Genomic DNA, 23562 nt, shown 5'->3' on the forward strand with positions numbered 1-23562 from the left:
ACTGTTGATGCAAGTTGAGGTAGATTTAGAGCTTAGAATATGAATTTGATATATATTTTGCAGGATCAAAAACTGGATTTTAAGTATCAGATTTTAAGCTTGTTTTAATAGAATATATAAAAAATGTATAGGACAGCAATATGGAAATTTATTAGTATCTTTCATAATTTTTAAGTCTGACAGATTTTGACTTTATTCAAACATAAAAAATCTTTCATTATATATATACTATGTACATTTAATTCACTTAACTGTGTCTTTTTGTTAAGTTTCTATGTTGGTGGCATAAGAAAAACAAATTATATCATGGGAAAACTGATCAAAAATATTATTGAAGGAAATTAAGTAAGAGAGAATAATTATATAGAGGGAAATATAATTTAGAGAGTAACACAAGGAACATTGAAGTTAAAGCTCTGAAGAAAGATGCTCACAGCTTTATTTTCCTTTAAAATAAACCTGTCTGATTATAGCTTAGCGAAACTTTTTAAAATGCAAAAACCAGTTGTGTCCTGAAAATTGTGTTTCAAGAATTTAATATTTTTATGCAAATTATTTTATTTAACTTTAAGCAATAACTAGGGATCACAGTTAAGTTTTAATCAAAACGAAGACTTAGTTCAAACATGAGGCAAGAGTATTTGATTAAAAAAAAAACACATCTGGCAAGACACAAGGAGAAAAAATCCCATCCTCTTTGGAGATGATTATATTTTGATCTGAAGGATTTGGGGTATTAATTACACACTTAATAAAACTTATCTTCCACTGAAAGATAAATCTTTTGTAAATCATTCTACTTTTGCACTTTGAAAGAAAGGCATTAATCGTAAGGAAGCAAGAATGGGCACAATTGAAAGCTGCATTTTTATAAATAAAATTGTAGACTGTCTAACATTGCAGAAGAATGAACTAATAATAGCATTCATACCAAACACAATGATGATTATTACAGAACACTGTCTCACATTTTAGTCCAGATAGACAGAAGTGGAAAGACCTTGACTTACATAAAACTGTTTGGGTAGTGGGATTGCATTCTCTTCGTGACTCTAGTCATTTTGCAATACATTTGTATCTGGCCATTTACTGTAATCACATTTTTATATCTGTACAATGACACTTTTTGCAGTTGTGGGGTAGTGTGGAACACTGTCCATCTTGCCTCATTGAAACTACTACAGCGATACTATCATTTAACAATATTAATATTACTTGAAATAGAGTAAGATAAAGAAAAAGGGTCTATATGATGTGCAGTTTTGTGCCTTTATGTATTTTCCTTGTTCTGTGTTGAATGTGTAAAATTCTGTACTGTGGTTTCTCCTGTAATAGAGCGTTAGAGCTGTGTAGTAAATTAGACCGTGCCCCTCTGATACCCTTACACTACTGAGAATAGCGTGGTTTTGGCCGTGAAAACCAATTTTCAAAATTCTGATGACATGCCTTGTGTTTTTGGTTTCCAGCGTTTCATTTGAACATTTCCACATCGCCGTACATTCATTCATTAATGCTCCTGTAATAGATAAGCGGTCATTCAATCATTCCGAAAGAAAGGGCCATTGCTTGCGTTACTTTGAATTTAATGTTGCGCGTGTGCACTGTATAAATATTCTTTGTGATGGATTGGACATTGTGACTTTTGCCTTTTCAGAAGAAAAATAAAAGATAGGACAAAGTATTTGAAACTCTTAAAGTGTACATATTTTGTTCCTCTATCTCAAATTATTTAAAATGCGTAATTCACATTTTTGTAATAATTCTATGCAATTTTGTGGCATGATGTTTCTTCCACTTGTAATTTTATGTGCTTTCATCACAAATCCAAAGGAAACAATAAAAATTTCTTAACACAACCCAGGTGTGTCATTTCTTGCTGTCAGAGCAAACTTTTTTCTTTCTTCCTTTTTTTGTTTTTGATGGGCGGGATGGTGGGAGTGCTTTTTGCACCAGTCATTAGGGACAGAAGGCCCGCCCTGATGCAGCCCATCTGTGTCTGTACAGGAGCTTGGGATGCTGCAATGTATGTGCCAGAGGGCACCACTGTCATTACTTTATCGATCTACCATCCTGTCCAGGAATGACCGAGCACCTGTCCATAACTTCCGTTTTAGAGACCATCCCTCCCTTCCTTCACCAAAGCTAAGGAAAGCAGAACAGTCAAAAGTTTGCTAACAGGGGTGCCTGGGTGGCTCAGTGGGTTAAAGCCTCTGCCTTCGGCTCAGGTCATGATCTCAGGGTCCTGGGATCAAGCCCTGCATCAGGCTCTATGCTCAGCAGGGAGCCCGCTTCCTCCCCTCTTTCTCTCTGCCTACTTGTAATCTGTCTGTCAAATAAATAAAATCTTAAAAAAAAAAAAAGTTTGCTAACAAATAGTGGAGATGAACTGACAGAGTACTTGTTATAACTTTTTCTTATGAAACATAAAGAGTTTGCAACACTGATTCTTTATTTTTAGAGGCGAGTGGCAGGAGGAGAGAGAGAATGTTAAACAGGCTACTTGCCCAGCACAGGGCTTGATCTCATGACCCTGAGATCATGACCAGAGCTGAAATGAAGAGTTGGATGCTTAACTTACAGAGCCTCCCAAGCCCCCCACAACATTAATTTTTTTTTAAAGATTTTATTTATTTATTTGACAGAGAGAGATCACAAGTAGACGGAGAGGCAGGCAGAGAGAGAGAGAGAGAGGGAAGCAGGCTCCCCGCTGAGCAGAGAGCCCGATGCGGGACTCGATCCCAGGACCCTGAGATCATGACCTGAGCCAAAGGCAGCGGCTTAACCCACTGAGCCACCCAGGCGCACCAACATTAATTTTTTTTTAAAAGAAGGAATATACGTGTGAGTTATGAGAATGTGCCATAGGCACCCTGTATATAGTATATCCGTGACCTGCTGCTATATTACACATTAGTCCAAAACCCAGTTGCTTAAAATGATAAGAATTATCTCTTATCTCTCATAGTTTTGTAGGTCAAGAATTCAGACAGGACAGAGCAGAGATGACGTGTCTCTACTCCATAGTATCCAGGACCTCGACTGGAAGATTACAAGGCTGGGGGCTGGAATCCTCTGAAGATGAATTTATTCACATGTTTGGTCGTTGATGATATGTCGGCAGAGAGACTGGCTGGGTAGCTGGGCTGAAACACCCACATATGTCCTCCCCACATGGCCTAGGCTTTCCCACAATATGGTGGCGGGATTCCAAAGGCGAGTCTCCTGAGAGAAAGCCAGGTAGGAGCTGTCTCCAAATTTTTGTGACCAAGCCTCAAAGTTACATACTATCACTTATCTGGGACCCCAATCATTGGTGCTTTCACAAGCCCCTTCCCAGAGGCAAGAGGAAGGAACAAACATGGACCCCATCTCATCGTGGCCGTGGCTCACACCCAAGAGCATGAGTGGAACAAACATGCAGGTGTGGCCTTCTTTGGAAAATATGACCTGCCTCACACAGTGTGCCCCGACTGAATGTGTAGTTACACTCAAACCTGCTCCACCTCTTTTGTGTTCTAGATCAGTGAGCAAAATCAGTATCAATTCAGTCACCCAAACCAAAATGTCATTATCTTTGACAGCTCTCTCATCCCCCTTCCAGGGAATCACGGGTTGGGTCAATTCTGACCCTATGACAGCCCTCAGATTCATTGACTTTCTGTCCTTTCTGCTCGTCCCTAAACTCAGGCCACCACCCTCTCCCTCCTGCCAAGATTTTTGTAAATGGTCTCCAATCCACTTGTCCCAAATATTGCAACCATACTATACTAAACTAGTCTAGACGGTAGTATACTAGACTGTACCATACTAGTATACTAGAATACTATACTATAGCTAGGCTGATCATACAAAAGCAAAATACGGGATTAAAAGCCTTTATTGACCCAGCTGTTCTCAGGCTAAAGTCTAAACTCCTTAATAAATGTTTGAGGTCTTACACGAATTGATTCCCACTTGACTCTCTAACTTTCTCTCTCTCTCTCTCTTTAAGAGAGAAACACTAGTGGGGTAGGGGCCAGAGGGAGATGGGAAAAAAATCAAACAGGCTCCTTGCCAAGGGCAGAGCCCCACTCGGGGCTCAGTCTCTCAACCCTGAGATCATACCCTGAGCTGAAACCAAGAGTCAGACACTTAACTGACTAGCCACCCAGGCCCTCCTCTAACTTTGTCTCTTAATTCTCCTCTCCCACACCACATTCCAGCCCTCTGGGCCATCTTGCTTCCTCAACTTTTTTAATATTATTCCTTCAACTACTTAGACCGTTTATTTCTGTTTCTTCTTCCCTTGAACACCTCTTCAAAACACACACACACACACACACACACACACACACACACACACAGTCACACACACTCAGATTCTCTCTTTTCCCTGGCTAACTCCTATTCATCTTCAGATTTATAGCATAAGTATTACTTCCTCTAAAAAGCCTTCTTTCATTCACCCAGGTTTTTGTCAGGCCTCATCATCTGTGCTCTCATAACATCCTATATCACTTGTCTATCGCTGCATGACAAATACCACCAAAACTTCGTGTCTTAAACAATCATTTTCTATTCTTTGGGAGTCTAGGGGAGGGTGGTTGTTTCTGCAGATCCGGGCTGGGCTGACATGATCTCAGCTGGGCTCATGTGTACATCTGCATTCAGCCATGACTTGGTTGGTGGCTGATCTGACCCGGGTTCCTTCACATGTCTGGGACTGTGGCTGGAATGACTGGGCTGACATGGCACTGTCTTATATGATTTCTTACCCTCCAGCAGGCTAGCAATGGCTTTTTCACATGTCAGAGGTTAGGATCTGGAAAATAAGAATGAGTGTTCAGGCCTCATGAAGTCTAAACTCAGAAGTGGCACACCATTACTTCTAGCATGTTCTATTGGTGAAAGTAAGTCTTAAGACCAGTCCTGATAAAGAGTGGGAAGACACTACAACAGTATAGGGAAAAGGATATGGACACAGGGTGGTCTGTATGACATCCACTAATGCAGTCAATCCACCAAACATCTTGTACTTTCTTCCACATATAGAGCACGTGCCAACGCTAATGTAAGGGCCGTCTTACATATAACTGCATCCCCCGCCGACACTTGTGATGCCAGGCATCATGCCTCACTTACCAATGAACCCCTCATCAACCATGATGTAATCATTCAATAAACATTGCATTTATGTTGAATAAATTTGTTTGCTCATCTACCTATTAATGCTATTACTTACTCATCAAGATATTAGTTCTAAGATAGAGAACAAGAAACAATTGATATAGACATAATAAATGTCATTAACTCAAAACCACAGTCTTGTTTAAGGACCTCATGAGTCTATAACTCTGTAATAGTAAGTGATACCACACAGGACCCACAAGCTTGACCTCTGATGTATGGCACCACCTCCAAAACATAAAACAGCGAGTAAGTGATTAAAGTAGGTCAGTCACCAAATATTAGGTTCTGGGACACAGGTAGAGAAGACGAGGCTCACCTTGCATTCCATGGGTAACAAGAGCCTATTTTGCCCACAAGAGAGAACTCAGGAGCCATTCTTCCCCCCCTGGAATCCACTCACAGTCCAGCTGTTACTTTGAATATTCTGTGTGTACACTTTTCATAACACTTTTATCAAGCTATAATTCACATACTGTAAAGTTCATCCTTTTAAAGTACACATGTCAGTGATTTTTTGATATAGTCCAAAGTTGCTCATCAGTCACTTCTCTCTAATTCCAGAACATTTTCATCTTCCCAAAAAGGAACCCCATATTCATTAGCAGGCATTCCTCATTCCCTCCCCAGTACCCCACCTCCTCTCTCTCTCTTGCCCCTAGAAACTATGAATCGATTTTCTGTCTCTGTAGATTTATCTACTTGGGACATTTTATATGATTAGATTTATATAATATGTGGCCTTATGGATATGGCCTCTTTCACTTCATATAAAATTTTCAAGGTCTATCTATGCTGTAGCATGTATCAGTACTTCACTCCTTTTAGTGGCTGGATAATATGCTATTGTCTATACATTTTATTTATTCATTCATCACTTGATGAACATTCGGGTTGTTCCCACTTTTTGATAACTATGAATAATATTGCTATAAATACTCGTGTACAAGTTTTTGCTTGGAAATATATTTTCAGTTCTCTGGGGTACATACGAGGGGTAGAATTGCTGGTTCACATGGAATCTTCACATTTAACTTTTCGAAGAACTATCAAATGGTTTTCCAAAGTGGCTGCACCATTTTACATTCCCAGCAAAGCCTGAATGTTCCCACTTCTCCACATTATTGCCAGCACTTGTTTTTTTGGTTTTTTGTTTTGTTTTGTGTGAGTAGGAAGTAGTATGTCATTGTGGTTATGATGTTCATTTCCTTAATTAATGATGTTATGTATCCTGACCATATGTGTATCTTCTCTGGAGAAATGTCTATTTAAATCTTTTGCCCCTTTTTAAATTGGGTAAATATTTATTTTAAAATCTGGGCCCCCTTTCTTGATTTTTGTTCTTTAGTCCCCTTTGTGCCTCTCTAGCCCAAATCTCTGTCTTATAAAGTCTCTCACAATTATCATTTTCCCCTGGGCCACTGAATATTTGGGGATTGTTTAGAAAATGGTACTGGTTATTTTCTATGTGAATCTAAAAAATCATTTGCTTATTTTTACTAAATGTCAAATATTTGTTTATTTTCCCAGATTTCTCTCTTCCTCCTAAAAACAGGGTGCAAAATAAGTCTCATAATGACGTTGAATTCACTGGAATCCAGTGTATTTTCTATGGAAAGAAACTTATTAAAGACTAGTGAAATACTGAATATTATCATGGAACTATCCATCACATAGCCTTTATTTTATTTTTCTTACCATTTTTTATAACTTTATTTTTTCAGTGTTCCAAGATTCATTGTTTATGTGCCACATCCACTGCTCCATGCAATACAGGCCTTCCTTAATACCCACCACCAGGCTCACCCATCCCCCGACCCCTTCCCCTCCAAAACTCTCAGTTTGTTTCTCAGAGTCCACAGTCTCTCATGCCTTTAAAAGTTGAAGTAGGGGCACCTGGGTCGCTAAGTGGGTTAAAGCCTCTGCCTTTGGCTCAGGTCTTGATCCCAGGACCCTGGGATCAAGCCCCGCATCAGGCTCTCTGCTCAGCAGGGAGCCTTCTCCCCGCCCCCTCTCTGCCTGCCTCTTTGCCTACGTGTGATCTCTGTCTGTCAAATAAATAAGTAAAATCTTTAAAAAAAAAAAGTTGAAGTGAATTTCAGAACATGTTATTGAACTTATGCTGTCAAAAAGTTTAACGTGCCGGAAAAGGATGTATCAGTAAAAAAGGAAAAAAATCTTGCCAATTAAACTTTGACTCCTCATCAAACATAAAGACACATTCTGATTTCAGACAGCCTAAAAGTATATCTTACCATCAATGAAATATCCTAATATACCCTTTTTAATTTCAAAGAAATATCTCTTCCATGAGAACCTAAGGTTATATATTCATTTATTTAAAACCAATAGAAAGCCCGATCTCTAGGAAGCATTAACACCAGTTCAAGACCAACAAGAAGGTTGAAAATGAGAGGGAAATTTGTACAGAAATTTCTATAAAATGTACCAAAATAGAATTTGATTCATAACATATTACAAAGTCTGTTAAAACTGCTTGTTCCCTCTCTTCCTCTCTCTATATGTCACAGAGAGACAACAGATAAGGGTACTACTCCTTCTCCCCACCCCCAACCTCCCTTAAATCCCAATGTGTACAGAATCCTGCCTTCTCTCCCCTTCATCTTCATTTCTGGATGTATTGTATTTTCTTTAAATTCTTTAACTTTTCCAAAGTAAATCATTCTACCTTCCTGAACGCTCTAGTATTGCCCAATTGACCCCCAAATGGCTCACAAGTTAAGCAGGCAGAGCAGAATTATCCTTTTACTGGTAGAGGATATAAATATTCCCTGGTCAACATTTTTCCAGTAATACATCCAGTCAACATATGTTTAATAAATACCTACTATGTTCCAAGTGCTGGTTCTACCACAAGCTCAATCAGTTTAGAAGTTCAGGTTTTTCAGTCATAACCACACCCAAATGGAATATGTCTTTAAGGCTATCCCTCAAAATGATTTATATTGCATGTCTCTACCCCAACACAGTGAAGAAGAAAGGTCTATTTCCCTTTTACAGTGACAACGTTACCATTATGCACGTGCACGCATGTGCACATACACCTAGCCTAGACAGAGGGTCTTCAATACCCAAAGACACACAACACCTTTGCATCCTCTAAGAGTAGTCTCCCTAAGCGATTCACCCTTTATCTGCAACAAGAAGCAACCCCAACTTATTGAACTGAAGATACGATCCATATACCACTGAGAGGAAATGTATGAATCCAAGTAGTTTACCTGGGAGACAAACTTTGCTGAAATCTCTATTAAAAATGGTGACGTGGGGGCGCCTGGGTGGCTCAGTGGGTTAAAGCCTCTGCCTTCGGCTCAGGTCGTGATCTCAGGGTCCTGGGATCGAGCCCCGCATCGGGCTCTCCATTCAGCGGGGAGCCTGCTTCCTCCTCTCTCTCTCTGCCTGCCTCTCTGCCTACCTGTGATCTCTGTCTGTCAAATAAATAAATAAAATCTTAAAAAAAAATGGTGAAGTGGTTTTTGATTCACAGGATAGTACAAAGTGTCTTAAAAATACTTTTCCCATTTTTTTCTCTCCCTGTATATGATTGTCACAGATAAAATATCTGCCCCCAAAATATCTCTCAATTCCCACTTGATTTATTCTATTTTCTTTCTTTCTTTTTTCTATTTTTTAAAAGTGAGACAAGGATATGAGGAAAGGCAAGGAGTTATTTTTGATAAGCAGGTTATCACTGTGAGCAACTGGGATCGCTCCCCATAAGCATTGCTCAGAACTGAACCACTAGGCATGAATCATCTGAGATATTTACCCACAAATGCCCATCTCTCATTGGTTGAGTTTCTCTTGTGGGACATTAGAGCTCTCTAGCACTTCCAACTGTCTTATCCATTGGCCAAACATGCTCCTTGGCCAGAAAGCATCCTCAGACAGAGAGACAATTTCTTAGATGGATAGAGAATGATCTCAGGTGATATGGGGCAAGCTAAGAAATACATCCTAACACCCAACACATCAAGATAGGCCCCATTCTATCTGTAAGTAACATACATAGAAGAGAAGGTAAACTGATTCCTATAAAGCTACCTCTGAAATCAGAATTATAACGGTTTTTAAATGGTAAACTTTGAATTGCCCCTTCTCCATGTCTTAGGCCTATAAATGAACATAATCTCAAGGTGGTCCACCCTCAGAGGGATGGACCTAGGAAAGAGTCCTGTGTTGGCCCTACAATTGGGCTTGAGGGTATTTGGGTCAGGAATTCTGAAATACCAAGCTTGGCCAAAAAGGGGTTGTGGTCTCCAGTTTGGCAGGTACCCTATGCTCAGCAAATGTCTTCTATGGCAGTAATAGGGGGCAGGGCACAACCAGAACAAAATCACAGAGCTCAAGGCAGGGACACTCTTTAGCTGGATCTAGGAAAGTACTGCTTTCAAACATAAGCAACTGGATAATTTTTTAAATGTAAAATAATATAGTCTTTTCCCCCCAATACTTTCCCCAACAGCTCTTCCCTTTATTTAGAAAGTTTAAGTCTTTCTGTGTTTCGTAAGTCAGGGAAGGGAGTTAGCAAGATGGAAAGCTAGAAGTCTTGTCATTCTGTACTCCTAGGTTTTGTTATTCAAAAGCCTGTACCTTCAGCAGAATGGAAAAGATTTCAGTTATGGAGAAAACATTTGGGAGAAATCATGAGACAAAATAGCTTTACCTTGAGCTGGAAGAAATACAGAAATATAGGAGATATATTAAGAATATAGATGCCAAAGGAATGCTAATGGAGGAATTTTGTCTCCTATGCAAAATACCTAAGAAATAACAAGACCCTGGAGTGAGCACAGTCAGTTTTATGCAACTGTACTTTGAAAGCTTCAAGAAATTCCTATATCCTAGAGTAACATAAAAACAACAAAAGAATTCCAGGACTCCCAAGGATGGAACAGATGAAGCAGAATCATTAGATATAAATGGACCAGGAGCATAAGAACAAAGCAAGACAACAGATGACTCAGAGGATGCCTGCATAGAAAGATGAACTGAAGATCAGGTGGGTCCTCCCTCTGGCATATCTTGGCACTATACAAATCTTCTGGAACATAGCTGCAACTGAAAACAATTAACTGAGATTTTTTTTAGCAGATGGGTGCTCAAAAAAATGAACCAATTTGAGTTATATAAAAATAATGCATACCCTACAAAGGCTTCTGAATTAATGTAGATAATTCTTTATTTCCAAAAGGCCTAACCTCATCTAAAATGTCCTTTAAGACCAGGGGACTACATTACCTTAATGATATGCAAGGCAAATTTTATTTGACTGGCCAACCATGGTGAAGAAAGTATTCCCTTAGAGATTCCTGTGTTCACCATCCATTCTGATCTCATTGCTTGAAACTTTGGTGATAATGTCTCCTTTAATCTCCAAATTTGCTCTTCTCTGCTTCTAAGACCAACCATATCTGAATTTTCACTTGAATATGTTTGATGTCACACTCTGCCTTTTCAATTCCAATGGTCCATGGTGGTCTGTGGTTCAATATATTGGGTTATTCTATCTTACCATGTGTAGGAACTTTAATTCTGGGATATAAAGCTATCCTCTATGCTATTTATCTGGCTTACTATTTGCCTAAGCCCCATATAACTCAAAGGGAGTTTGAAAAGCCACTTACCTAAAATTAGCTGTTTCAGCTGTCTACATCCTCCCAAATCCCCTCTGCTCTTTCTGAGATCCTTCCTGTCCCATTAGGCACATTGGTCTTATTATAATGGCCTCTGAGAAAACTATCATTTTCAACTAACTTTCTAGTTTATCACATTTTTTCTGACCTATTTTCCAATTAATTGATTCTCTCTTCAGCTGGGTCTAACCTGCTGTTAAATCTGTCTGTTGAGTTGTTTGTTTATTCCAGCTATTGAATTTTTTTTTATATCTAGACATTTTACTTTGTACTCTTGTAAAACTGTTAAGGATACTTTTTACAGTGTCTGTTCTCTGAAGATTGTTTCTATTTTTTCCCCTTTATGTATAGTAAATGCTTTATATCTGCCAATTTCGCAGTTCTGTTTCTGCTGACTCTTCTGTTGGTACTACATTTTCTTGTGCACTTAATTATTTTTTACCATATAATGCTTATTTTTCTTGAGAAAATTATTTATGGGAATTCTCAGAAACCTGGGAAGGAAACACTTTTTGACAGAAAGATCTGGTTTTCTTTCTGCATGATGTGTAGGAAAAGTATCCAACCCAGATATATTTAGTGTTCTTTTTAATGATTTGAACCACTAGTGTATGTGATAGTCCACTTAAAGATGAAAATTATTGTTAGGCTTATTTGAAGATATGACCTCTTTGGCACATTTTTCTTCCAATCGAGACTCAAACTTTTTTTGAGCACTTATAAGAAACACAGTATTAGGATTAGTTCTGGTTTTCGTTTATTCAAATACCAAACCTTTGGGGTACCAGCCTGTCAGATTCTCTAATTTAAACAAGCTCTTAGATTTTCATTTTTATCTGTCTCAGTCAGTAAGGCCATCAAAATTGAAGTTCAAATTTGCCCAAATAGGTAAATTTTCTCAGAATAAAATTGGCTTGAGTACTGTGCTTACTTCACTGGATTCCATCTTTCCCTTAGATTTTGGCCTATTAATTACTTGCTATCTTGTCATCTCTTCATTACCTTTAAGAAAATATTTAGGTTTCTATTCTATCTACCATTTTGGTTGTTTTCTGCAGGACAGTTACTCAATTTCTATTTGGTGTATTTTGAAATTTTTAAAACTATTTTCCAAAAAAACACCTTTGATGCATCTTAGACCAGACCCTTCATCTAGATAACATGAATATATTACTGTCAATAATCTGTGAAAGTAGGCAATGATAGTCTAAAAAGGAATCGGTTCATTTGTATTGGAGACGTTGTATAACCTCAATCAAATATTTCAGCTGATAGGAAAATGTTCAATAGAGATGTCAAAAACTCTCCCTATAATCTAAAGACCTTCAAGTTGTCAAATGTATGTATGATATCCTTATAAGCTAAATTTAGCATTTAGAGCTCCAATTTCTCTCTGAAATGTGTAAAAACTCATCTAGCCTGACAGTTCCCTATTGGCTGCACTTCTGAGAAGTCAATTATTCTCACCAAAGCCAATTTTAATTTATGCACACTAAGTTACTTCTGAATTTCTTATATGATTTTTTAATAGAAGGGGTAATATCAAAATTTAAGGACTAATGGCTTTCAGAACAATGATATAAAACCTAGAGTGTTTGCCTGAGGAAACAGATGTTTTGGTTACATGATACTTTTCACTAAGAAATAAGTACAAGATTGATTCTTATTCCTTACTTTCTCCCCAGAGCTCATTGTAACACCAAGCCAGATGCAATAGATGACAATCAACAGAGGTTGAATGAATTAATTAACCCTTGGTTGATTGAAAAATGGCACTAATTCTTCACAGCCTCTCTATATTTTTGTAATGTGACTTTGTAGATTCTTCCATCAAGAGGTCATGTCTCTTTCCCACCTTGAATCTGGACTGCTCTTATGATGGGTTTTATTTTTTTATTTTATCATTATTATTTTTTATATGATGGATTTTAACCAAGAGAGTGAGATGACTCCATTATTCTAGTTCCCAGACTAAAATTCTACCTTTGGAACCCTGACACCACCATGAGAGCAGTTCTGTGCTAGCCTGCTGAAGGATGAGAAACCTCATGAGAATAGACCTCATTTCCCCAACTGAAGTACCAGATGTAAGATAGACCCCAATCAATTTAGCTAAACCCCCCAGCCAACCAGGAGCTGACCACAGAGCTTGAGGGAGCCCAGCTGAGGTAGCAGGAACTGTCCCCAAATCAACCTGCCAACTTGTAAGCATTAATGAATTGTTTTTGGTTTCAGCTATTCAACTTTGGGGTGGGCTTATTACACAGTAGTAACTAACTTATACAAAATCTTCATTGCAAGCCTTCCTGAGGGTGTTTTGGAGGAAAGGATGCCAAGTTGGAACTAAGTTCTCAGTTCCAGTTAAGTCTCTGCCATGAACTTGCTAATCTTGCACAAAGCACTTAACGCTCTCTCTGCATCAGATTTGAGATTCCTTTAGCTCCTAATTATATGTTGTGTGGAATCCCCCAAGATGATTTGCTCTACATTTCTGACAAAAGTTTGTTCTTTTAAGTAGTTGAGCATTTTTCAAGTCTCCAGGGAATTTGCTTGTACATCAAGTACTGGAAATTGTAGAAAGTTAAGCTGAATGTGTCTTAGTCTAAGCCATCCCTCAAAGTATATTTTTAAAACAATTTTTTTATTGGGAGCTTTCTGTGGTTTTTGTTTTCTTTTGTTTTTGCCATTCTGTCCTCAAAGTAGAAGTCAAACAAATAAAATCTATTAAAATAAGTGTCCTTATTAATCCATGCTTTAGTGAACTTTGTACTTTTCCATCATCCCAAAAGAGGGACACAAAACAGATTGAACAAAACAACAAAAATACCATTTCAGTATTCACCTAGCTTCTATTAATGGATTACATTACTGGGGTAGCAAGATAGACACCATTGGACCTCACACTCCTCAATTCTGAAAAGTACATCAGACTTATATATATGCAAATGGGCTCAAACATGTAGATTTGTGTTAATATAAGAACTGGTGTATCAGTGATTCTTGATATGTGGATATTAGAGACCTCTTTGAAAATCTGATGAAAACTAGGAACCCATGGTTCAGAAAAGCACACATATGTGCCACACTCACATAGAAGACTTTCTCATGATTTTGCCTTCTTAGCGCCTTATAAATGCTATCCTCACGTTTGAGAATTTTTCCACCTTATTAATCTGCATATCCCTGGAGTAGACATTAGAAATCACTTCCTTTAATTGCAGCTATGGCACAGACATGTGGATTAGGTTGTGTGGCTTAGGTACAAATGCACAAGACATTTGGAAGCAGGCACTGCACTGATACTTTCTGGCTAGGTCAGAGGTAAAGACACTGGGATTTCAGAAGCAAGAGTGGTTGGAAGTTCTGGCACACTGGTCTATCACAGCTGGGGAGGGGCAGAGGCAGCAGTTCTGGAACAGTCCACAGTCTAACTCTGCATTTGTTCTACACCTGATTCCCAGACCCTTTCAGGGATGCTGTGAACTATCTAATGCTTTTAATAAATTCTTAAACCATGTTTTCAACAGAGAATTCTGATTGATGCCTGCATAAAAAACAGATTTTGCCTGTGATTTCTAGATTTTGTAAGACCATCTGAAGACCACTTTGTAGCTTGGCTCTCTTAGACTACATAGGCGCTTACACATTAATAATGTAATGTATATAATGATATAATACAGGTGGAGAGGTTAAAAATGGATGGAATATGGACGCAGGGCTTCTTGGGCCAGAAGAATAAATATTGGGTGAAGTAAATAGACTTGGCTCTAGCTTTCACTCTGTTACTACTTAGTCATTCAGCCCTAGGTGATATCCGTGTCCCCTGCCCTGAATTTGGGCAGCACTGTGACCAATAGAATGAGATGGTAGTAACGCTATGGGACTTCTAAGGCCAAGTCAGTCCGATAATATAACTTCTGCCTTGTAACGTGGGATACCTTGACCACAGCACAAGATGTCTAACTACCAGAGGTCACCATGTTGTGAGCAAACCCAGACCATATGGTGAGGCCATGTGAGGTGCTCCTGGGGTACTGAAAGCCAGTATCAGCTACCATGTAGGACCCTGTCATTTTTTTTCATGCAAATTGATAAATCTGCCCAGGACAATAGGCATCAAACCAGGACTGTCCTGGGCAAAAGTGATGTATGATTACCCTATTGAGCATCTACTCTGGGCACCTGGTCCTCTCTTTACCTCTCTCTTTACCTCCGTGAATTTCTTTAAAATAGAAAGATTTGTTGACCTCACAGATATTACAAACCCCAGTGCTTAAGGATTTGGCAGGTGATAAAAACATACAGATATCTGAGGGTGAGTAAAGAACATGGCAGACACCTCAGCAAACTGAAAGGCATATACCTAGTCTAAAGGGAACAGTCAGTGCCCATACTTATTATCAGAAAGAAATGTGAGCTCAACATTTTCTGACATTCTGATTTTTTTCAAGAAAGCTAGAAATCTGAAAATCTAAGTTTAATTTTTTAACTTAAATTTAGCTTAAAGAAGTTAAAATCTTCAATAAAATTCAAAACTTTGAAAACAACTCTTCGAGTAGTTTCTATGGGCTAGGGAATTTCAATGACTTCTTCAGAGTTATGGGTCAAAATTAACTTAAATACTGCTACCCTTAGATATCTGTTAATTCTGGATCTCTGCAGGCTTACTTTGGGAGCAGCTGTCATCTTTGTTGGAGAGTGGACCACTCCTTTCTCTTGTGTCAGAATTCCAGGCTACAGCTGATTGAGCTCCCTTTCTATATTCTGTGCTAAAGGAATCTTAACTCTATCATGATTAAAATAAATGCCACCCAGGTGCAAAAAAAAATAAAATTCATTAGCTCCATGTAGTCAACTGTTGTTATAATCATGCTGTGTAACAAGTATTCAAGCAGCTTATAAGAAGCACAGGTGACTATCACAATCACGGTTCTGGGGGTTGGCCGATCTAGGTGGGGTTCAGCTGGATGGTACTGCTTTGGGCTGTGGGCTAGCTAGACTGTGACTTGAATTCAGGTTTGCTCTTCCTAGGAGTGGCCGCTACCCAGAATTCATAGCAGATCACTGGAGTGCAAGAACAAGATCAACGGCCAAAGTTCAGTTAAGGCCTCTGTCCGCTTCATGTCTGCTAATATTTTATTGGCCAAGACAAGTCACATGGCCAAACCCTAAATCAAAAGGACCAGGAAATATACCCTCCCCACAATAGAAAGGTCAGAGAAGGGAAGACTTACTGAAATAGAATCCAAACTCTCAAACCCAAGATGTCTTTTTTTAAAAAGCTAGTTTTCTTTCTAAATAATCCCCCAAACAAGCTCTCTCCCAGGCCTTGCTGGCTCCCTATGGAGCTGGCCGATGCTGGGACTTCACCACAAGTGGACTTTGGCCTGCTGCAAAGCACGTGGTGGGTGGCAGCAGATGCCGAAGTCTTGGAACCTCTCAGTACAAGTGCTCTAAATTAGGAACAAAGCATTCCTTGGGCTACGTCAAACTTTAAAAATAAGCCTTTGCTCCATACACAGCTAATGACCTTGGTGAAGACATTCAAAATGCCTCATTTAAGATGTTCAAGTAATTACTTGGGTGCAGTTACCATAAGGTTTTTCCATTCCATCTGTGCCCTGCCTCTGAGGTCCCTTTTTGCCCTTGTCTATGGTCCCTATTCCCAAACAGGCTGAACTGCACAGAACACATTCCTTAGGCCAGTTCTGCTGTGGTCACATGTGCAAGCAAACTTCTCAAGCATATGAACAGATACCAATCTAATGTAAGAAATCTGCAGTAGGTGGTGCCTGGGGTGGGGGGAGGGGGGTTCCTTGCGATGAATACTGCTTATTGACTCTGCTGTCTTGATGCCTTGTAAGGATAAAAGCCAACCACTGTCGCGGTGAGTTATTTCTTTAAGGCTGAGCCACAGGACCAGGGGATACAGCACAAACTCTGTTAAAATATCCTTTTCTGAAGAAACGATAAAGCAGGGTGCCTGGGTGGCTCAGTGGGTTAGGCCTCTGCCTTAGGCTCAGGTCATGGTCTTGGGGTCCTGGGGTCGAGCCCTGCATTGGGCTCTCTGCTTGGTAGGGAGCCTGCTTCCCCCCACCTCAGCCTGTCTCTCTGCCTGCTTGTGATCTCTCTCTCTCTGTGTCAAATAAATAAATAAAGTCTTAAAAAAAAAAAAAAGAAACTATAAAGCAAGGTGAACCTGTTGCCAACTTAAGCCTGAGTAGAATATCTCTCTCTCTCTCTCTCTCTCTCTCTCTCTCTCACACACACACACACACACACACACACACACCGATGTTTTGTAGTACACCTAAAAACCTAATGTATGAAACACCTGGGAAATAAATCATAGTCAGGAGTGGATTGACAAGAGAGAACTTCCCAGGGTCTCTGATTCCTTATTTACTGTAGAATCCAAAGATAATTGAGCCACTTCAGGGCCAATCTTGGTATGTAGTCACATTCCAAAGGAATAAAATCCTTCATTTAAAAAGAAAAAAAAAAAGTAAGGTAATTTAAATCTTCCAGGAAGACTCAGAGGTTCCTGGGAGGCTCAGTCAGTTAAGCATCAGACCCTTGATCTTTGGGTCAGGTCATGAAACCAGGGTCATGAGATCCAGCCCTGCATCAGGCTCTGAGCTCAGTGCAGAGTCTGCTTAAGATTGTTTCTCTCTCTTCCTCACCTTTTGCCCCTCCCCCTACTCTCTGTATCCCTCAAATAAATAAATAAATAAAATCTTTAAAGAAAATAAATAAATCTTCCAAGAAGACTCAGAAAGACGCTGGAAGTGGAGGTAAATTTTATTGCATAACATGAAACACTCATCTTCTCCAACTATCTCCTCAGAGTCCTGCATATCACACCAACTACTGAACCAAAATAATTTCTTCCAATTCCTCCCTTCTGTTTCTCCAAAAATCACAAAAAAAGACCTTGAACTGAAGCAGTTAAACAAGGAATTCCCCAGAAGATACACATACAGTAGATACATACCAGGAGAATTTATATCCTGGTCACACTTGCTTCAGTCAATTTCAATACCTGAGACAGGTGTTGGCTCTTGCCCCAGATCTAGAGCTCTCCTGGTCAGGCATTATGTTCAAAGTCACACTGTGGGATTAAGAAAACAGAACTAAGGCGTGAAGATCTAGGTTCAAAATTCAGTCCCATCACTTAACTAGTTGTTTGAATGTGGAAAGTTACTTTGTTTGTGTGAACCTGTTTTCTCAACTATCAAAGAAAAATAAAAAAATCTAACTTCACAGTACTATTGTCAAGATTCAATGACACAGTTGAATCAAATCTGGAAACAAATGGGTACTCATATAGACTGTGCCAATTCTGAGAGGCAGTCAGTATGAGAGAGGACTTAATCCCTTACAGAGGCCATTTCCCTCATTTATGTCCTGTCTTTTAGGAAGATATGAAAGCTTCCTGACTCATACAGTATGAGTCCACTCATTGATGTGGTCTTTGGGTAATGGTACAGTTTCTATGGGCAGAGTATCCAGTATTAGAGATTTGTTTTCTGTGTACTACATGACTACAAATAAGGGGACACCTAGGTGTTCAGTTGGTTAAGCATCTATCTGCCTTGAGCTCGGGTCATGATCTCAGGGTTCTGGAATCGAGCCCCACATCAGCTCCTTGTTCAGCAGGAATCTGCTTCTCCCTCTGCCCCTCCCTCCCTGCCCCGCTCATGCTCTCTCTCTCTCTCTCTCTCCCCCCTTTCTCTCTCTCACTCAAATAAATAAGTAAATAAAATCTTTAAAAAAAAATAAGAAGATGGCAGAGGATGGGTTGGACTGCCCTACACCATCCTTTGTCAGGAAAGATTAACAAATCCCAAAGAACCAGGTACCTGGTCTCTGAGACTTGCTCTTCACCCCTCTGTCCCATTCAGAGGTTTGCTATGTTGCTGGTTGTTAGAAATTTAATTGAGCTTCAGTTTGTCTCTGCCTAGTTTTATTGACTATTTCAACAGTGCCAGAAATGTCTAGTCCCCTAAGAGCATTAACCAAGCTATCTGGAGTATGGAACAGATTGCTGTTTATCCAACTTGGTGTCAAATCCAAGGGGAAATCTTCTGAACTGAGGAAGATTCGGGACTGCTGCGTGGGCTTGTGCAACATGTGGACCCCACTAAGGGGGTAATGGAGGATGAAATTAAGTCCTGAGTCATAGCACAAGGGTGTAGTTTGCAGAAGGGATGTCGTCTTCATAACTGCATGGAGAAGGTGAATTTTTTGTTTAATTCTTGCAAAGTTTCTAAAGATATTGGCCACAGTCCTGGAGAGCTTGATGAACCTTCTGGCAATTAATCTGAGAATATTAGGATGAGATGGAAACTTATCAGAACTCCTTAGAGGAAAATTGCTATTGTATGGACAAGATCTTAATTGTTTTCAAGACTCTCATAGAGGCCATTGCCTGCCCCAGAGAAGATTAACGACCAAGACCAAACTCACATATTGAGTAGAAGCCTTCAGTAAAAAAGGAAGCCAGCATTCTAAAAATGCCAAAGTCAGTTGAAACACAGGAAATTCAGTCTGGCAGGTTGTCAAGAATTGGTGGTTTCATTTCATTCACTTAAGCTATTTAACATAACAGGAATTCTGACTTCTCACCATCAGACAATCTCCTCCATTAAAAAAAAAAAAAAAAATAGTCATCTGTTGGAGTCATATGCTTGCCAGGACAAGAATTCTTTCTCATTTTGCACTTGCATTGTTGAAAGCTGCAATAACAAGTTTGTAAACAGAAATGTCTTCTCAGGCTTGGTAATGAGTCAAGATTCTTCCCTCAATACGGAGAGAGAACTTCAGTAAAGATATCTGTTGTAAAATTTGCCACATTGCTTAGATACTTATGTTTGTCCCTTGCAGTAGACTCTGAATCACCATCTCTTATCCCAGGGTAGGAACATTGTTTTGTTTCTCTTCCAATGCCTGAGATACAACAGATACCCCCCAAATTTTTTGTTGATTAAATGAATGAACGAACTAAAGTTAAGACATTACAGTCTTTTTTTTCAAAGCTCAATGTGAACGTTGCTCTATGGTAGTCTAACAGGAAAGTTTAAATAGATATATTCTTGATGGATGAAAATATTTTATGTGTGTACTCATGTGTGTATATTTCATGTAAATATAGATGTATATAATGTATCACGATACATTATATATTATATGCTTTATATATGTGTGTGGGTTATATATGCATATAATACAGAATATTTTCCACTTCTTTACCAGCATCCATAACAAATGAATAGCTTTGTCTAGCTACCATTAAGGATTGGGAAAGAGGTACATTTTGTCATTGTTTCCAAATGATGAGCCAGAAGTTCTTAAATATCATCTTTCCTGTCCAGGAAGATGTAAATCTACACCTTCCGGCACAGTACAGATGTTTCTCTAGACCCTTTTTCCCCAAGCGTGGCCTGTGAATATCATCTGGGGGATTGATAGACATATAGAATGTTGTCTTTACCCCTGACCTGCCAAATCGGAATCTGCATTTTAGCAAAATGCTGCACTGGAAGACCATGCTAAAACCAACGTCCATAGGCTTCCATGATGAATTATTTAACTACACCTGGAGTGGTGGCCAATGCCTGAGACAAGTAAGTTGTATTTTTAATGAAGAGGAGGTCCCCTCCATAGCCTCCCAGCTCCTGAATCTTTCTGCTTGACTTTGAAAAAGATGGGAGGCAGTCCATTGCCAAACCCATCCTCTTTTCTCAAAACTTGGCTACGGCAAAGTAAGTGCTTGGATAGAACGGGCAACATAAAATATTGACTTTTTGAATTTGTGAAATTACTTCAACCGGTGCTTTGTTTTCTGTGCCTTGTCTGCCTGGGCTGTCTTTCTTATAATAAAATAACTATATAAAAAAAAATAATAACTATATAGCTTACTCTACACTTGACCTTGCACAGAACATTTATGAACATTCAGGTTTTTTGTGTTTTCTAAAGATGCTTTTATGATATTATGATAGCGACAGTGATGGTAATGTTATGCTAAGAGCACTGCAAAAGCTCTCTTCTAATCATGCTTCCCAGTCTGCTCAGAATTCTAACTAACTGGTGATTCTCAAACCAAGTTCTGTGGAGCCCTCCATTTTAGATAACGCAGCAGGAGAGGAGTGTTGGGGGAGGCAGCTGAGTGACTTGGTGTACCCACACGGGGTGAGGCTAATATCTAGAGGATGGTGACACGTATTTTTAAAAATATTTATTTGAGAGACAGACAACATGAGCAGGGGCAGAGGAAGGGGAGAAGGAAAAGCAGACTCCCTGCTGAGCAAGGAGCCCAACTGTGAGCTCGATCCCAGGACCCTGAGGTCATGACCTGAGCCAAAGTCAAATGCTTAACCAAGAACCACCCAAGTGCCCTGGGTGACACATACTTAACCATCTTTACTTTGACTGCTTTTATATATTAGAGTCTGATGATATTTTTAATATAAATTTTCTTTAGGCATAAGATTCATACACAGCCCTTGACCCAAATAATTGCTGAGGTCCTGAAGTTAGTAGATCCTGGAATATTTAGTATGAAAATTTTTCTGGAAAGGAAAGAGAAACATGAAAGAGAATGAAAAACTATATTCTGGTTTGAAGTGTATTTTTCAGCCCATGGGGGCTGGTAGAAGTTGTTAGCATTTTTCAGCTTCAGACCCAGGTTTCAGCAATTAAGTGAGGTGTTATCATGAGGGAATACCAATACAGGTAACATTTAAAATTTTTTTAAATTTTTCTCAACAAGCTAAGCCCAATCAACCCTCCTAGAGTGAATAAGATAATGCCTGCAGTTGTTTTGATCTGCTAATGTTTGGCTTATTTATTAAATAGCAACAGAAAAAATACTCAACACACTGTGTCAACTACGATAGAACTCTGTGGTCCGATTGATCAACTCAATTTCTGCTCTAAATAATTAATTCATCATTAGAAGTCAATGCTATTAATTTTAGGCTATATTGGAGTCACTTTCACTTCCTAAGGGAACAGGTTTGGCTTTTGCTCATAAACCACGTACATCATTCTACCTTCGTAACTAATCTAATTTCTCCATTTTCATCATGACCAACCATTCAGTTATCAAAATCTTCTGATACTTTATATTTGCAATGTCTTCTAAATTCCCTCTTGCTAAAATTCCTCTAACAACTGCAGCTTCTTAGCCTCCTGACTCCATATTCCTGGTCCTATGGGCTGCCATCAGATTGTCTTTTTTTTTTTTTTAAATCACATTTATTCTGCTATTCAATTGCCCCCAAATCCTCCCCCGCCCCCCACAAAATAGTCCCATTACTTAAACTAGAGTTGCAAATGAATATGATGATAGGGGCCAGTCAGGTCCTGTAAATGAGTAGATTAGGCCAGCTGTAAGACAGTGGGGAGTGGTGAGAATTGTAGCAAATTGCATTTTGCAGTTCTCCTCTAATAGAGATAAATCCACTCAAGTCCCAATTGTTGCTAAGCAGGCATGTAGGCCAATATTTCCACATCATATGATTTTTTTTTCCCCTTGGGAAGACATTTTTCCAGATTTCTATCAAAAATCACCAATTTGATTTAAGTAGCTTAAAGCAACAGTCTTTTACTAAGTTAAAAACAGTTCTACAAATCAGCAATTTGGGTTGCGTTCATCCAGGCAGTTTCTCTGATCTTACCTGGGCTCCCTTTTAGATTTGCACTGTGCTGCCAGGTTGGATGGGGACTTGGTTTCTCTAGAGGTTGGATGGGGACTTGGTTTCTCTAGGATGGCATCCGCTAAGGGGCCCATCTTGGCTTCATGTGTCTCTCATCTCTGGAAGGCTAGCCTGGGATTTCTCCCACCATGGAGGCAGGGCTCCAAGAGTGAGTACTTGTAAGACCTTTGGAAGCCTAAGCTTGAAACTGGCACACAATCATTTCCTCTGCTTTCTGCTGTCCAAGGCTAATCACAAGGCCAGCTCTGATTCAGAGTAAAGACACGGACTGCATCTACTGATGGGAGGAAATACAACTTACATTTCAAAAGGCAATAGATACAGAAAGGAGAAAAGAATTAGGGCCATTTCTGCATTTTATCAAAATGTTTCTGTTTTTTAACTTTAAAATATTGTTAATGCTGGGCACCTAGGTGGCTCAGACTGTTAAATGTCTGACTCTTGATTTTGGCTCAGGTCATGATCTCAGAGCCCCCGAGTAGACTCCATACTCAACATGGAGTCTGCTTGAGATTCTCTCCCTTCTCCCTCTGTGTCCTCCCAAAATAAAAAATTAAATTAAAGGAAACAAAATAGGGGCACCTGGGTGGCTCAGTGGGTTAAAGCCTCTGCCTTCGGCTTAGGTCATGATCCCAGGGTCCTAGGATCGAGTCCCATATCAGGCTCTCTGCTCCGCAGGGAGCCTGCTTCCCCCTCTCTCTTTCTCTGCCTGCCTCTCTGCCTACTTGTGATCTCTGTCTGTCAAATAAATAAATTTAAAAAAAAAACTTTAAAACTAAATAAATAAATGAAAATTATAAAAGAAACAAAATGAAATGTGGTTTATACTAAAAAGAACATGGGTCAAAACTCTGTCTTCATTTGGCTACCTGTGCTTCCCTCTTCTGCCCTTCCTTTTGCAGCTATGCTTTTCTCTTGTCCTCCCCTTTCTTCTTGCTGTTAACCCACTGGCCCCAAACATGCTTCCATGCAAGTCTTTCATTTGTCCCCCATACCTGTCCTGCTCCACTTTTAGG

At 39.4% G+C, this 23562-nt stretch overlaps 1 long non-coding RNA gene across 1 annotated transcript in view; it reads right to left on the reverse strand.

Annotated features, from left to right (window-relative positions):
- LOC111141433 overlaps window positions 1–22565 on the reverse strand; it is a 47524-nt gene extending 24959 nt beyond the window's left edge. The window contains exon 1 of the long non-coding RNA XR_002640205.1: window positions 22508–22565. This is a non-coding gene — a long non-coding RNA (uncharacterized LOC111141433). The remainder of the gene's footprint in view (window positions 1–22507) is intronic.
- Between the last annotated feature and the right edge of the window lie 997 nt (window positions 22566–23562).

Source organism: Enhydra lutris, unplaced genomic scaffold, assembly GCF_002288905.1.
Source record: "Enhydra lutris kenyoni isolate GAN:26980312 unplaced genomic scaffold, ASM228890v2 scaffoldscaffold6, whole genome shotgun sequence".
In the NCBI taxonomy this organism is placed as follows: Eukaryota; Metazoa; Chordata; class Mammalia; order Carnivora; family Mustelidae; genus Enhydra; species Enhydra lutris.